This window comes from Etheostoma cragini, chromosome 8, assembly GCF_013103735.1.
Source record: "Etheostoma cragini isolate CJK2018 chromosome 8, CSU_Ecrag_1.0, whole genome shotgun sequence".
Taxonomy (NCBI): domain Eukaryota; kingdom Metazoa; phylum Chordata; class Actinopteri; order Perciformes; family Percidae; genus Etheostoma; species Etheostoma cragini.
This window is the reverse complement of record NC_048414.1, coordinates 25,335,815-25,348,690: the sequence shown is the minus strand read 5'-3', so window position 1 is coordinate 25,348,690 and position 12,876 is coordinate 25,335,815.

The window sequence follows — 12,876 nt, the reverse complement described above, 5'->3', positions numbered from 1 at the left end:
GGTATTGGAACATTTCTAGAAGAGAGGTTGTGTAGGGCAATTGGCCGTATGATTCATCTTTAAATGACTACAAAGACCAGCAACTGCAACCAAATGGAATACCAACCCTACTGTGGATACAAAAATCAGGTCCCTGCATTTATATGCAGATATCTATTTTTAAAGATTAGCCTAAACATTGACAGTTCAATTGTATGTAAACATGTATCTGGCAATTTTAACTTTGATCAATCAATTATTGAACTTATATTTCATCTTTATATTTAACTGAACTGTTTACAGTTACATGCCAGTGAAACATCTAACTATTTGATCAGATATTGCTAAAGATTCACTATGACTAATGGCATGAAAATTCCATAAATAATATTCCATGCACCATAACAAAGACCCAACTAATGGCTAATGGAATTTCTTTGCATCTATTTACATAAACAATTTAATTGATAAGTTAGTGCAGCCATGGTAATAGTGTTAACCCTTGTCTGGTTTTCCCGTCAAAATTGAAAATTAACACTTTTGTTTACGTTTCTTACCAATTATCTTTCAACTTTTTCTCATGTTTTTGTCCTTTTTTGGACACTTTTGAGGCTTTATTCAATGTTCGTCACTTTTTTTTTACTTTTTCGACACTACGTAACACGAACTTTAGTTTCACAGTTATTTTTGGAATTTATGGTCAATAAACCTCATTTATAGGAAATTATACCTAATGTTTGAGTTAGAAAAGCAGAAATTCTGAATTATTTCAACTAAAATTAAAGGAATGTATGTTGATGGATGATCACAGACTGGAATAAGTCAACGTTTTCTCAATACTATTTTAAAACTACTTCAATTTGTTAATGGAAGTGGAGATTTGTACTTGCCAAAGAACGTTGTGTGGAATAAATCATGTTATTTTGGGTAATTACAATTGGGTACTTAACAAAAACATTGATATGGAAAATGGGTCAACACAAGGGTTGAATAATATCTGGTTTGAAATCACTTTAACATTTGGAACATGACAGTAAGAGTACGTGAGTTGATCTTATAGGGCTATGGGAAAAAGTGGAAACTACCAAAGTAAAGAATCCGAGGACTTCTTCTTCACTAGGACCCAACTGTCATTGGGCAGGAAGATCCAACAAGGTCCTGTTACTTATGAAGAGGAGGTACTTGAGGTGGGACTAAATATAGTTTTATAACTACATACTGATCTGTTTGGTATTAGAAACATTGTTTGAGGGTGCAACACAACACACAGAGAAGCATTACACTGGAAAATAGCTGTCTGTCAGACACATGCGTATGGCAAAGCCCTGCGGGAAGACTTCTAACGGAGACGCAGTGTGGGAGTAAGAGCATGATGAGCAACACACCAAACCTTGACCCCTCCATTCCAAACCCCCTGTGTATAATCTCCTACCGTGGAACTTTGCACCTCAGTACATATGGTGTTATATAAAGTGGCTGGCGTAAGTTTACACACCCATGCTTAAGTTGATTGAAAAGAGGAATACAAAATTTGGAAATTGATTGAAATGCCTTTATTAAAAAATAAGGAAAATCCAACCTTTTAAGGAGACCAATTTTCTTTTTGAATGAATAATCTACTGTAAATAAATAAATGTTCTTCCTTAAAATACAGAGGGCATAAGTATACACACCCCTATGTTAAATTCCCATAGAGGCAGACACATTTTTATTTGTAAGGGCCAGTTATTTCATGGATCCAGGATACTCTGCATCCCCCCCCCCCTCACATCATCACATACGCTTCACCATACACAGATATTGGCATGGGGATCTTTCCATAAGATCATCTCTCAATACAAATCAAACCAGCTTATGAGCTAACTGAAATACAACCCTTCCAATCTCTATGTATGGTGAAGAGCATGTGATGATGTGGGGGGGTATTTTAATTCCAAAGGCCAAGGGAACTTTATCAGGATGTATAGTATCCTGGATCCAGGAAATAACTGGCCTTTAAAAAGAAAAATCTGCCTGCCTCTATGGGAATTCAACATAGGGTTGTGTATACTCATGCCTCCTGTATTTATTTAAAATACATTATTCATTCACAAAGAAAGTTGGTGTCCTTTAACATTATTTGTGCAACTCTAACACAGAATTTCCCTTTGGGGGTCAATAAAGTATTTCTGATTCTGATTTTCCTAATTCTTTTAAATTATGGCATTAAGATCGATTTCCAAAAGATGTTTTCTTATTCCACTTTTTAATCAACTTTAGCATGGGTGTGTAAACTTATACAAGCCACTGTATATGCTTCATTCCTGAGCGAGGAATTGTATGTTTCGAGCACAGATAACTATATTTTGCAATCATATTATATCACAAACAAAAATTAACAGTTGCAAAAGTATACTTATGTGGCCTCTCAAAAACTCTTTGTCCTCTTTACTAACTCTACTAACTTAACTCAACTCTGTGCGCGGTCAACTCGTTGAAATTTGCACAGCATTACAAGTGCATCACAAAACCAACCAATCGGAGAATTAAAGGTCAATTCTGATTAGCAGTTCGTCGCCAATTAAATTGCAAGTAGCTGGAACCACATATCTACAGGGAACTCACAACAACGTAGAGAAAGAGTTTTTTGAGAGGACATATGATTAAACTGCGTGAGAGGGGTTGTTATTGCACGTTAACATGGATGATAGTAAACATGCAAATACATTTATTGATCCCGGAATAGGTTTTTGTTTTAATTCCTGTTCAAAATGTAATGTAACGTTGCTTGCAAAATATAGTTTTCTGTGCTCAAAACATAGTATCTCTCTCAGGATTGAGGCACATACTGTATATAACGCCATGGATACGAGGCCTCTTGAACACTCATCCCCTTGCGTGAATAGCATTGCAGCCTCTCTCGCTCTCTGCCCATCTCAGTGTCTCTCTTGCTCGACATTCCTCCTTCCACTGGCTCTGCCACCACAGGCGCCGTCGAAGAGCCTGACAGTTCAGCCTTGCTTGGATCTCAAGGCACAGGTTATCTTTTGCCTGGCTAATTTTAGTTAGCCCCTTCAAGCTTTGCTTCTCTTTAAAGAGCAGGTACCGTGCAGCAGGGTGTTTTGAGTGGTATCAGTGTGACACCTACACTTTCAGGGAGAAGGATTCGCCCTCACGTCTCTGAGGGTCTACTGTAATCTGGACAAGATTGTCCGCCGTGTGACATCTATATTTATGGTTAACTCTGCATGCGGGGCCACCCCAGGTGCAACAGTGTGTTGAATTTAAAGAAATGTGTGAAGTGCTTTTCCATTTGACAGGCCTTGTTGAATAAATGGAGCCATACACATGAGTTGATTGACTCGCAATGCTATTGAATCCTATTGGGTAAATAGTTGCTGCATTGTTAACAGATTTTCATAGCAGTTGGAGGAGGAGTATGGTAATTAAAAGCAGAAATCTTACCTTTTTTAGAAGGAAGAGAAGTGGGAGGAGCGATTGTCTGCACCTCAAACTGGGAGGTCGAAAGTCTATAAAAGCAAACAGTGAGTCAGTCAGTTCCTAGTCTTATCGCTGGATACATATTTTTATGTTCATTTTGTTTAATTTGTTTAGAGCTTTAGTTATTTCATCAGTCAACTGGTGAGCATTCTCCTACCAGCTTATATTCCCTGCCTCCATAACCCCCACCAATTATAAACACACAAGCATGGGGAACATGTCGAGGTGAAAGGAAGTCTTGAATGCGAATGCAGGTGTGTCCGTTTCGCACCTACCTAGCAGGGCACATATGCAATTCTCTTTCTTTATCTTTCGATGCCGTCTTTGTCAAACACAATACTGAGATCAAACACACGCTGGGATACAAAAAACACGAAGAGGCGCAAAGCCAAGGGAAGCTACAGAGAATATCAAAGCACTGGGCTTGCTCTCCAGCATGAATGATGGTTCTCCAGGAGCACCTTCAGATGAGAGGAGCAGAAGGTGTCTGCAGGCTGATTTAGCGCCTCAATCTCGTACAAGAGGGGTCACTTTTCTCCCTACAGGAAGACTTATGAGGGCACAGCCGCTGCTTTCATTTCCATTTTATTGTGATGAACGATGGGTAAAGATTCCCTCGATCTATTGCAGAAGCTCTTGGATACGCTTGCAGAAGGGCAATGGCCAGTGCCAGTGCCAAAGGGGCTATTTCTGTATAGCGATGTCATGTTTTCTACAATGATAGCAGTGATAGATTCATATGTCTTCAATTCCCAGCAAAACCTTTTGAAGGTTTATCTTTCTGAGATTTAAGAAAAGCTGAAGTGTTCATTCGTACGCAGGAGGTTTGGGCTGGAGTACATTGCAAGACATTGTCGATCCTACTATTGTCTTACTATGCTTGTCAGAACTGTCTTACTTTTTGATTTCACCCAATCTTTTCACAACCTCTTTTCATTACAAACACATTTATTGTATGAAGGCGGGCGACAAGACTGAATCCATTGGCTTCAGGGATTTCAATTTCTATCAAAAGATGAAACATCAAAAGACCTAAGGTCAGGGAGAGACTGAAAAGCACTGTGTGGTGTGGGTTGGCAGGCACAACAGGAGAGAGGAAGTGAAAGAAGGTAAGTAATGAGAAGAGAATGAGCACACTGTGTGCGAGTGTGGAAGGAGGTGAGGACTGATAGATAACAGGAAACAAAGAAAACAAGAGGAAGAAAATGAGTGATCAATGAAGCAAGAACACGACAAGCGCAGTACGGAACAAACACAACCAAAAAGTGACACAGCAGGCAAAAACAAGACAGTTTGTTCCTCCCATTAGCGGGCACAATTAATTAGTGCTCCATTGGCGCACAGTGTAACAAGACAAATATAATTACGCTACATCATTATTCCTCATCATTACGAGCTTGACTCCTTCCTTCCTTGGGGACTGCGGACAGCCAACTGGACCGCCAACTCTAAACACTGGCCATGGAAAAAAACCAAGATGGCTGTCAGCAGTCATTTACCACAACGCTCGCACATCATTTCCACAGTAAGTCACGCTCCCGAGATGGATGTTGGTTTCTGGTCATCAAGCATCATACAGCGGAGTTAGTAATGTCCCCATAGCTATAAACAGACTGTAATTTGGCTTGAGATGTGATCACCCACTCCCTATGAGCTATATTTACCATCTGTGGCCCTTTACCCTGTTTGTGTGTATATACAGTGTTTGGAACATGTGTGTATGAGTGAATGTGTGCCTCCGTGACATCCTGCAGCAAACATGATGATGGCTAGTTATCTAGAGAGACATACATGGCATTCTGTTTTACACTGTGGACACAGGGAGTCTTTTCGCAGCTTTGCGGTTCTTTGCACGACAGCATTAAAACACAATTCCTCAAGATCCGACAAGAGAAGTAAGATTACCATGGCGTTCCAGCACACACAGTCCTCTGTTCTCGAGACAAATCAAGAATGTATGAAATCAAATTTAACACTGAGAGGAACACTTCAGGCACAAAAGGTGTCATTTTGAAAGTGACTGGAAGTACACTATGTGGCCTTGCATTGACGACTGCCCAAAACCAATGACCTTGTTTTAATAAGGAAGCAAAGGGAGAGGAGTTGAAAAGCCCCTGTTGTGCTGCGTGAGGTAATGGTGTATCATTTGTCTCATGGGAGAAAGCAGAGCCCTGCAGCTGTGGCGCATACAAACCTCCCACAGCTGTGAATGAAGCGGTGTCGGCCAGTGCTGGCACACATTGGGAAGTCAGCTGAGAACGGCTGGCTTTCCTCTGAGGAAGACAAGTGTTCAGGAAATGCAGTGCTGCCGCTGGATAAGCCTTGAAGTAAAACTTTTTGTAAACAATGACTTTGGATAATGATAGTGTTCAAAATGTTAGTATAAACAATATCTATTAAAATATTTTATACAGTCATAAAAAGGTACAATTGGCTGACAATAACAATGCAGGCTATGCTGCACACTAGCCTCGTTAGATTCATTTCAGTCATTTTTAGGCAGGCATGCCACAACTACAGTTGCAAAGGATTGATTGAAATTAGTGTGAAGGAAGCTGTTTTGGCTTTTTTTGTGAGCTTTACTGTGCCCCCATGAATGAAGCCATCATAGGTTTAACACTCTGCAAGGATTATCAACATGCTGCAAAAAGTGTGCCATCCGTTCCTAAATCTGCTTTTCTTGCATAAACTGGGAGACTACAATGCTTAATCTCTTTTCCCGGTGCAGTTTGGGTAAGTGACAGTGAAATTGAAATGACAGCACAACCAGGTAAAAAGAAGGTATCACTTCTTACAGAGATTACAGGCTATTGATTGTTCCCTGGCTAAGCATTGGGGTTCAAACCACACAGCATTCACATTCACTTTCACACAGCCCTGCATGTGTGAATTTGTGTGTGAATGTAGGTGCAAGAAATCTACTGTGTACTGTGGTTGCCATATTGCTGACTTTGCTGTGTTAACACTGCCTTAAGGGTAAACCTGAAGACCATCATGTGTAAAAATGACTCTGTATACCTTCCCCTCCTTCCCATTATTTCCATCTCTCTCCCTCCCTTCTCTCTTTACCTCCATAGGATGTTTGTGCCATACTTTTTGATTTAACCTTTATTTTACCAGGGAATAGAATCACAATGTGATTACCATCTCTTTTACAAGTAAGCCCTGGCTAAGAAGGCCAGGGCTTACTTGTAAAAGACACTTTAACAGACGACAACTAATAGAAAGACAGGGATGGACAGGAATAATGAATAAAAACAGAATATCACATTTTAAAAACCAGCACAGGCATGTTGATATATTTGATTTAAGTAGAACTTGAATTCAGTATTTGAATAAGAACTGGTAGTAATTTGCCAAAACTCTTTTTTAGTTTGTGGAACACATTAGAGTATGTATCTACTTGATCTTAGATTGTATTCAGATCTTCTAGGTGCTAAAAGTGTAGTTTAATATGAAGGAGTGCATTCAAGTTATTAATTTTGTACACAAAGGTCAACCAATGTTTGAGCCTTCATGTGTTGTGTGAGGGCCAACCAACCATTTCATATAATACACAGTGATGTGTAGAGTACTTTGCATGCATCATAAATCTCATTGCTGAGTGATACACAGAATCCAATGATTTCAACAGGGTCTTTGTGGAGTGTCTGTAAAACACATCTTCATAGTCCAAAACTGGCTAAATGGTAGAATCAACCAGCAATATACAAATTAAAAGACATGTCTTCCTCCAATATAAATCCCATTTATTTGTATGAGCAAACTAAATCTATTGGCCTGCCCTGTAATGTGTGGAGCTAAGGGAAGGTTGAGGCTTAAGATTTTAGTAAAAAAACATGCATTTACTTTTCTATTAACTAACTCAATGCATTAAGATTGAGCTAAACATTTTCAAATTCTTTTTGTAGCTTTAAAATGGTCTCAGCAGGTGATTTTGCAGAACAATAGATAATGGTATCATCAGCATACAGGTGTATTTTTGACATAACATTTTCACTGAGGTTATTAATACATACTGTAAACAGCAAGGGCCCCAAAACAGAGCCCTGCGGTACACCAGAGTTAACAGTAAGTTTCTAAGACATGAAGTCATTTAGAAGTACACATTGAAATCTGTTATCTAAGTAGCTTAGCTAAGTCAACCGTAACAATAGGATAGCATGATTGACTGCATCAAAGGCTGTTTTTAAATAAATAAATAACGCAGTACTTGAGTTACAATAATCCAAAGCACTGATTATGTCATTAAGTATTTCCATAGTAGCTGTGGCAGTACTATGATTTTTTTTTCTAAAGCTAGACTCAAAAACAGATAAAATACTGTTACTTACAAACAACTGTTTTAATTGTTCATTGACACATTGATCACAAATTGGATGATAAATGTTCAATTTAGATGGTTCACCATCATTTAACATTAAGCAGATTTTCAATCTTCAGGTACAATATTCTGTTGCAGTGATGAGTTAATACTGTATGAAAGAAGTGGACGTAGCCACCGAGACGCCACCCATTTGTAAAAAATAAAATAGTCAACTCAACTTGTCAATCACATGGTAGTCCCGCCCGAGACATCCTCTGATTCATTGACTATTTTACTTAAATACCCCAATTACTACCATTTTCATAATTGACAAAATAATCCTCTTGCTGTATTGAAGAAGACTGAAAACTAGCGATTGAGACAATCAACTCATTATGAAAATGTTTACTGAGGTAATAAATCAAGTGAGAAGTAGGCTCATCTTCCCATTTACTTATTTACAATCTGACTTATTTTTACAACCAGTGTAGTTGCCCCCAGTTGGCCAATAGAATTAATACAGGTTTAGGGCACCTTCAAAATGCTTTCAGACACGGAGGTTATATCCACTTCTATTATAAAGTCTATGGTTTGCAGCCAAAAGAGGTCCCTTTGTATCTGTTTAGATCCATCTCTTAACCATCATTCACTTCCTGTATCCTCTCCTTTTCTCAGACCATGGCTTCCCCACAGTATATGCTGTCCTGACTTAATTCAAATCCACAACAGCTGCACTGGTAAGATCAGGACTCTCAGTCCCTTGTCCCTTTGCATTGCCGCCGTGCCTCGGTCTCGCACGGTTTTGCTTCTCCATGCCATGGCTCACAGTGGGATGGGGCATGAGGGACATGACGCCTCGGCCAAGGAATGCTGGAAAGGAGCCAAAACAGATCCGCTTCCATGGATGCTTGAGAAAACACCCACTTTTATCCAACAAACACACACGCACGCACACACACACACACATACACGCACACACGGAAGATAGGGATCTTCAGCTGAAGCAGCCAGCTTAACTTTGGCTATACTTTTCTTTACTCTACTGTCCATCTAGTTCTGTATGGAAACCACACTAATCCCATCGTAAAATCTGCATGACTAAGGCGCAGGTACTTAACAGAGTGAATTGCTGGGTAATTCAAGACAGTGGGCGGCTCTGATTGCAGACGGATGTGTGTGGAAGTCAAGCTGTGGGGGTGTTGGTGTGGGGGGGTGATTGCTTCGGGACCCTACTGCCTACTGTAGGACCTGGCAGTAAGCCAAACTGTGTGGCATTGCTGAGTGATGAGATACATGCCCGGAGGTTCCTGCAGAAGCTGAATCATACGAGTAGGGACAGAAGTCAATGAACAGCTTCAACCATGCAATTACTTCATACATGGAGAGTGAAAAAAACGGTTGATTGCAAAGGAAACAGAGAGCAAATAGAGTTTGGGCTGTCAATGGGCTGTGATTCTAATAATGGACGAGATTCTATAGAGCGTGCTGGTACATCTTCCAATTCTCATTCTCTGTTTTCCCATATGAAGAAAGCAATCATCAACTTCAATTGTGCATTATTTTACTTTGAGTCACAATGTATCACTTCTTCTTTAATGAACAATTTGAATTACAATAGCTGCCTAAACAAATTCATTACTTGTTTGATGAGATATTGCCTAGATCCCTGCAAAGGGACAAACTTATTGACACTGTTTGGCCAAAACCTTGTATGTCCAAAATCGTTGCTTTTTAAGCAAGGAAAAAATATAAATTTGGAAACATATTATTGAGCTATTTACCTCAAACAAAATCAGATGGCATTGCCTCGTCACTGTTTAAATAATTGTAAAATCCACGGAGGGAGGATTGGTTGAGCAATATGTTTGATTTATTTAGTAAAAAAATTAAAGTGACTTATGTGGAGATACAAGGTTTCTGCTTTCCAGTGAAGATGTGCATTTGCTGTAAGAAAAGGTTTAGGGGTCAGCTACGGGTCAGGGTTCATGGTGTGCTGGTGAGGAAGAGTTATAGCAGCTCTGCTCCATCTCATCAGCCTGACTGTCAACTCACAACATCATTTATCTGTGAAAGCCTCGCAATTGAACACACAACGCCATGGGTGGGCAAATCATCATTACAGCTGCGCTACCACTTACACTTCAAAGTGACGACTGGAGAATAGGGCCACAAACTGAGCTGCCATGAAGTATGGGCCACCGCCAAACGAGATAATACAGCTGGCCGTAGAAATATTCATAAGGTTGGCCTTTTTCTGTATGTGAGGTGTGTGTGTGTGGATGTGTCATTGCATAATCAATGTGGGCTCCTTCAAACAGCCAAGAATTGAAGATGGATCAACGAGCAAATTAAAAACTCCTCGTCCAATAAGACTCCCACAAGAAACACCCAAGACAAAAACAAGGACAGGGAATACAACTTAATTAAACAGAGATTTGGTTAAAACCATTTCACAGCTTAATCCTCCTTCTAAGTGAACAATATTTTTTTTGTTAATAAGTGAACACTTGGCCTTCAAAAGCTTTCTAGCAGGATATGGGGTGCCTGTGAAACAGGTCATTGGAAAACACGCGGCATGGAGCGAGCAACATTAGAAGAAGAGGGAGGTACTGTAGCCCTCAGGCAGGCTTGTTGCGATTACTGACGATTAGTCTCTCATTGGGCAAAGAAAGGAAAACTAATCTCCAAACATTAAAACTGGCCTGTACCCTGCAGCAAGGTTCTGCTTTGTCATCAAGACGGCAAGAGCTGTTCAAGTGCTAAATGCTTTACATTCGCCCTCTTTTTGACACTTATTGGATATCCAATACAATTGCCCTGAAACAATACTGCCTTCTGAAGCTTGCCATTGTATACTTGTGTTAATACAATGTCAGAGATAATGTTTATCTTGTAGCTTGTGGCTTTGTTATGTGTCTCCACCTATGAGGGAGGAGGAAAATATAAGGTCAGGTTTGGCCCCTACATATCTCACGGTAAGTGTCTTCTGCTGGAAATTCTGAAAACTGTTTGACGTACTGTGTGTTTACATAAAATATTTTAGTTTGCATCCTCCCTTTTTCAAAATTCTCCATGTTCTCAGTGTCTGAACATGAGTTGTGTGTGTGTGTGTGTGTGTGTGTGTGTGTGTGTGTGTGTGTGTGTGTGTGGGAGGTAAATAAACAGATGGACTCAGAAGACGAATGCAGAAAGCAAAACAAATTCCGAATTAAGCACTAAAAAAAGATTCAGAGTTATGACAAGTGTTACAGAACAAGTCGTTATATCAAGTCATATTTCATGAGATGATTTCCAAATACATAAATCCAATTCTCTGGAGTCATTTGTATGGAACCCATGCACGCTGTACATGGCAGATATACAAGACATATGCTATTTCCACATGCATCATGATTCATCAATTACGCGTTATCAGATGACTTTGACAACTTTGTATTATCATTGCAGACGTGTGCTTTCACAGCAAGCCTGCAGACTGCCAATGATGAACTGTACCCATTCATCCATGTTAGGTTGTCTACAGCTGCACAATCCAACGTCACTGTTTTGTTACCGCCAGCCCATTTTTCCCATTTTTTGCGTGAAATGCCAGTTTATCACACCCAATGTTGGCTGGCACGGCCAATACTTAGCTTTACTTTTTTCCTTTTGCACATAATAAATGCCAATTGTGAAGAGCCAAAAATTCAGTCCTATATCATATTCATATTTTTTTTGTTAACCTCTATTTGTTCAGGGGAGGTTCAGCTGAGAAGCAGCTTATGCAGGAACGTCATGATCCCATTCACACACATACACATTCATACCTGGAAGCAGCCCAGTACAACCACAGTCAGATCTGCCGAGGACTCAAGGGCACCTCAGTGGTGGTCCCCACCCAGATTATGTCCTGTTGGTCTGGGAAATGAACCGACAACCTCCTGGTCACGAGCTCTCTCCTCTAACCTCTAGGACGTAATAAACCTTAAAGCATTCACTCCCCAGCCTGTTGTCCCATCCGGCAACTGCATCACTGGTTGTTGGTTCCATGTTTCCCTGTAGCTAAGGCACTTAATCTGATGCAAAAGACAAACATTTGGACTACTCTTGTTTGCTTGATGAAGGTGATAAAGGTAGGTCTGACACTTAGATTTTTTTTTTACAAAGAGTGTGAAGAAGATTCCTGACACCAGATCCTCGCACCAAATTGCAAATAGAGATTGAGGGTTGCAGATCTCCTGAATTCTACACATCCAAGGTAGTCAACCTTCCCCCGTGGCCCTGCTTCGACAAATTATCTTAGTTTTCCACTTTACACACACACACATACCACTGCCCCCCTGTGACCCCGGCCAACCGTGACTTTAATGTACAAGAGAAGGTTTAGAGTCTCAGGGGAGTCACAGATTATCACCTCAGCCAGTAGATAAACAGCAGCCATGGTGTACAATCATCACCAAGGGATTGGAGAGGGTCCAGTTCTGATGTTCCTGTGTGTGTGTGTGTGTTTGTGTGTGCGTGTCCTAAGTGTCTATGGTTGCCCATGTGGATACGATTTTCCTGTGTTTGACCCAGCAGGCGCTAGCTGTTGGTCATCTGTCCTCGTCCTAGAGGAATTTCCTTCCTGATCCAGCATGCAATCAGAGTCATCTGCAGTGTCCACTTTGCCAGAATAAATCTGTCTCCCCCAAAACACACACAGACATGCTACAGCATCTGTTAGGATGCACTCATGCCAGTGAGAGGTGCAGCTGTGCACCCATCAACCCAGAAACACAATTTTGGAAACACACTCACAGGGGATCACTGCGCATGGGGGATTGGGAATTAAGCACGTGTTGCAATGCTACTGGGGTGAGAACATCCAGCTCATCACTGAAGAAGGCATCTCATCACCAGTTGGCAAAGTTCACAGTCTCCTGTTCTGCCGAGCCCAGGATTTCAAAGGCTGACTGCAATTGCAAAAGAATTTGAGATATTTGAGGTATGATTGATTTGATTCAGATATGAAATGTTATACTTTTAAATGAGCCTATTCACTTGTTTTAGTTTTGATGTGAAACCAAAAGACAAGAAAAAGCACATTGTTCCTCACTTTGATGAACATGCAAAGCCTCAACCGCTGACAGGGT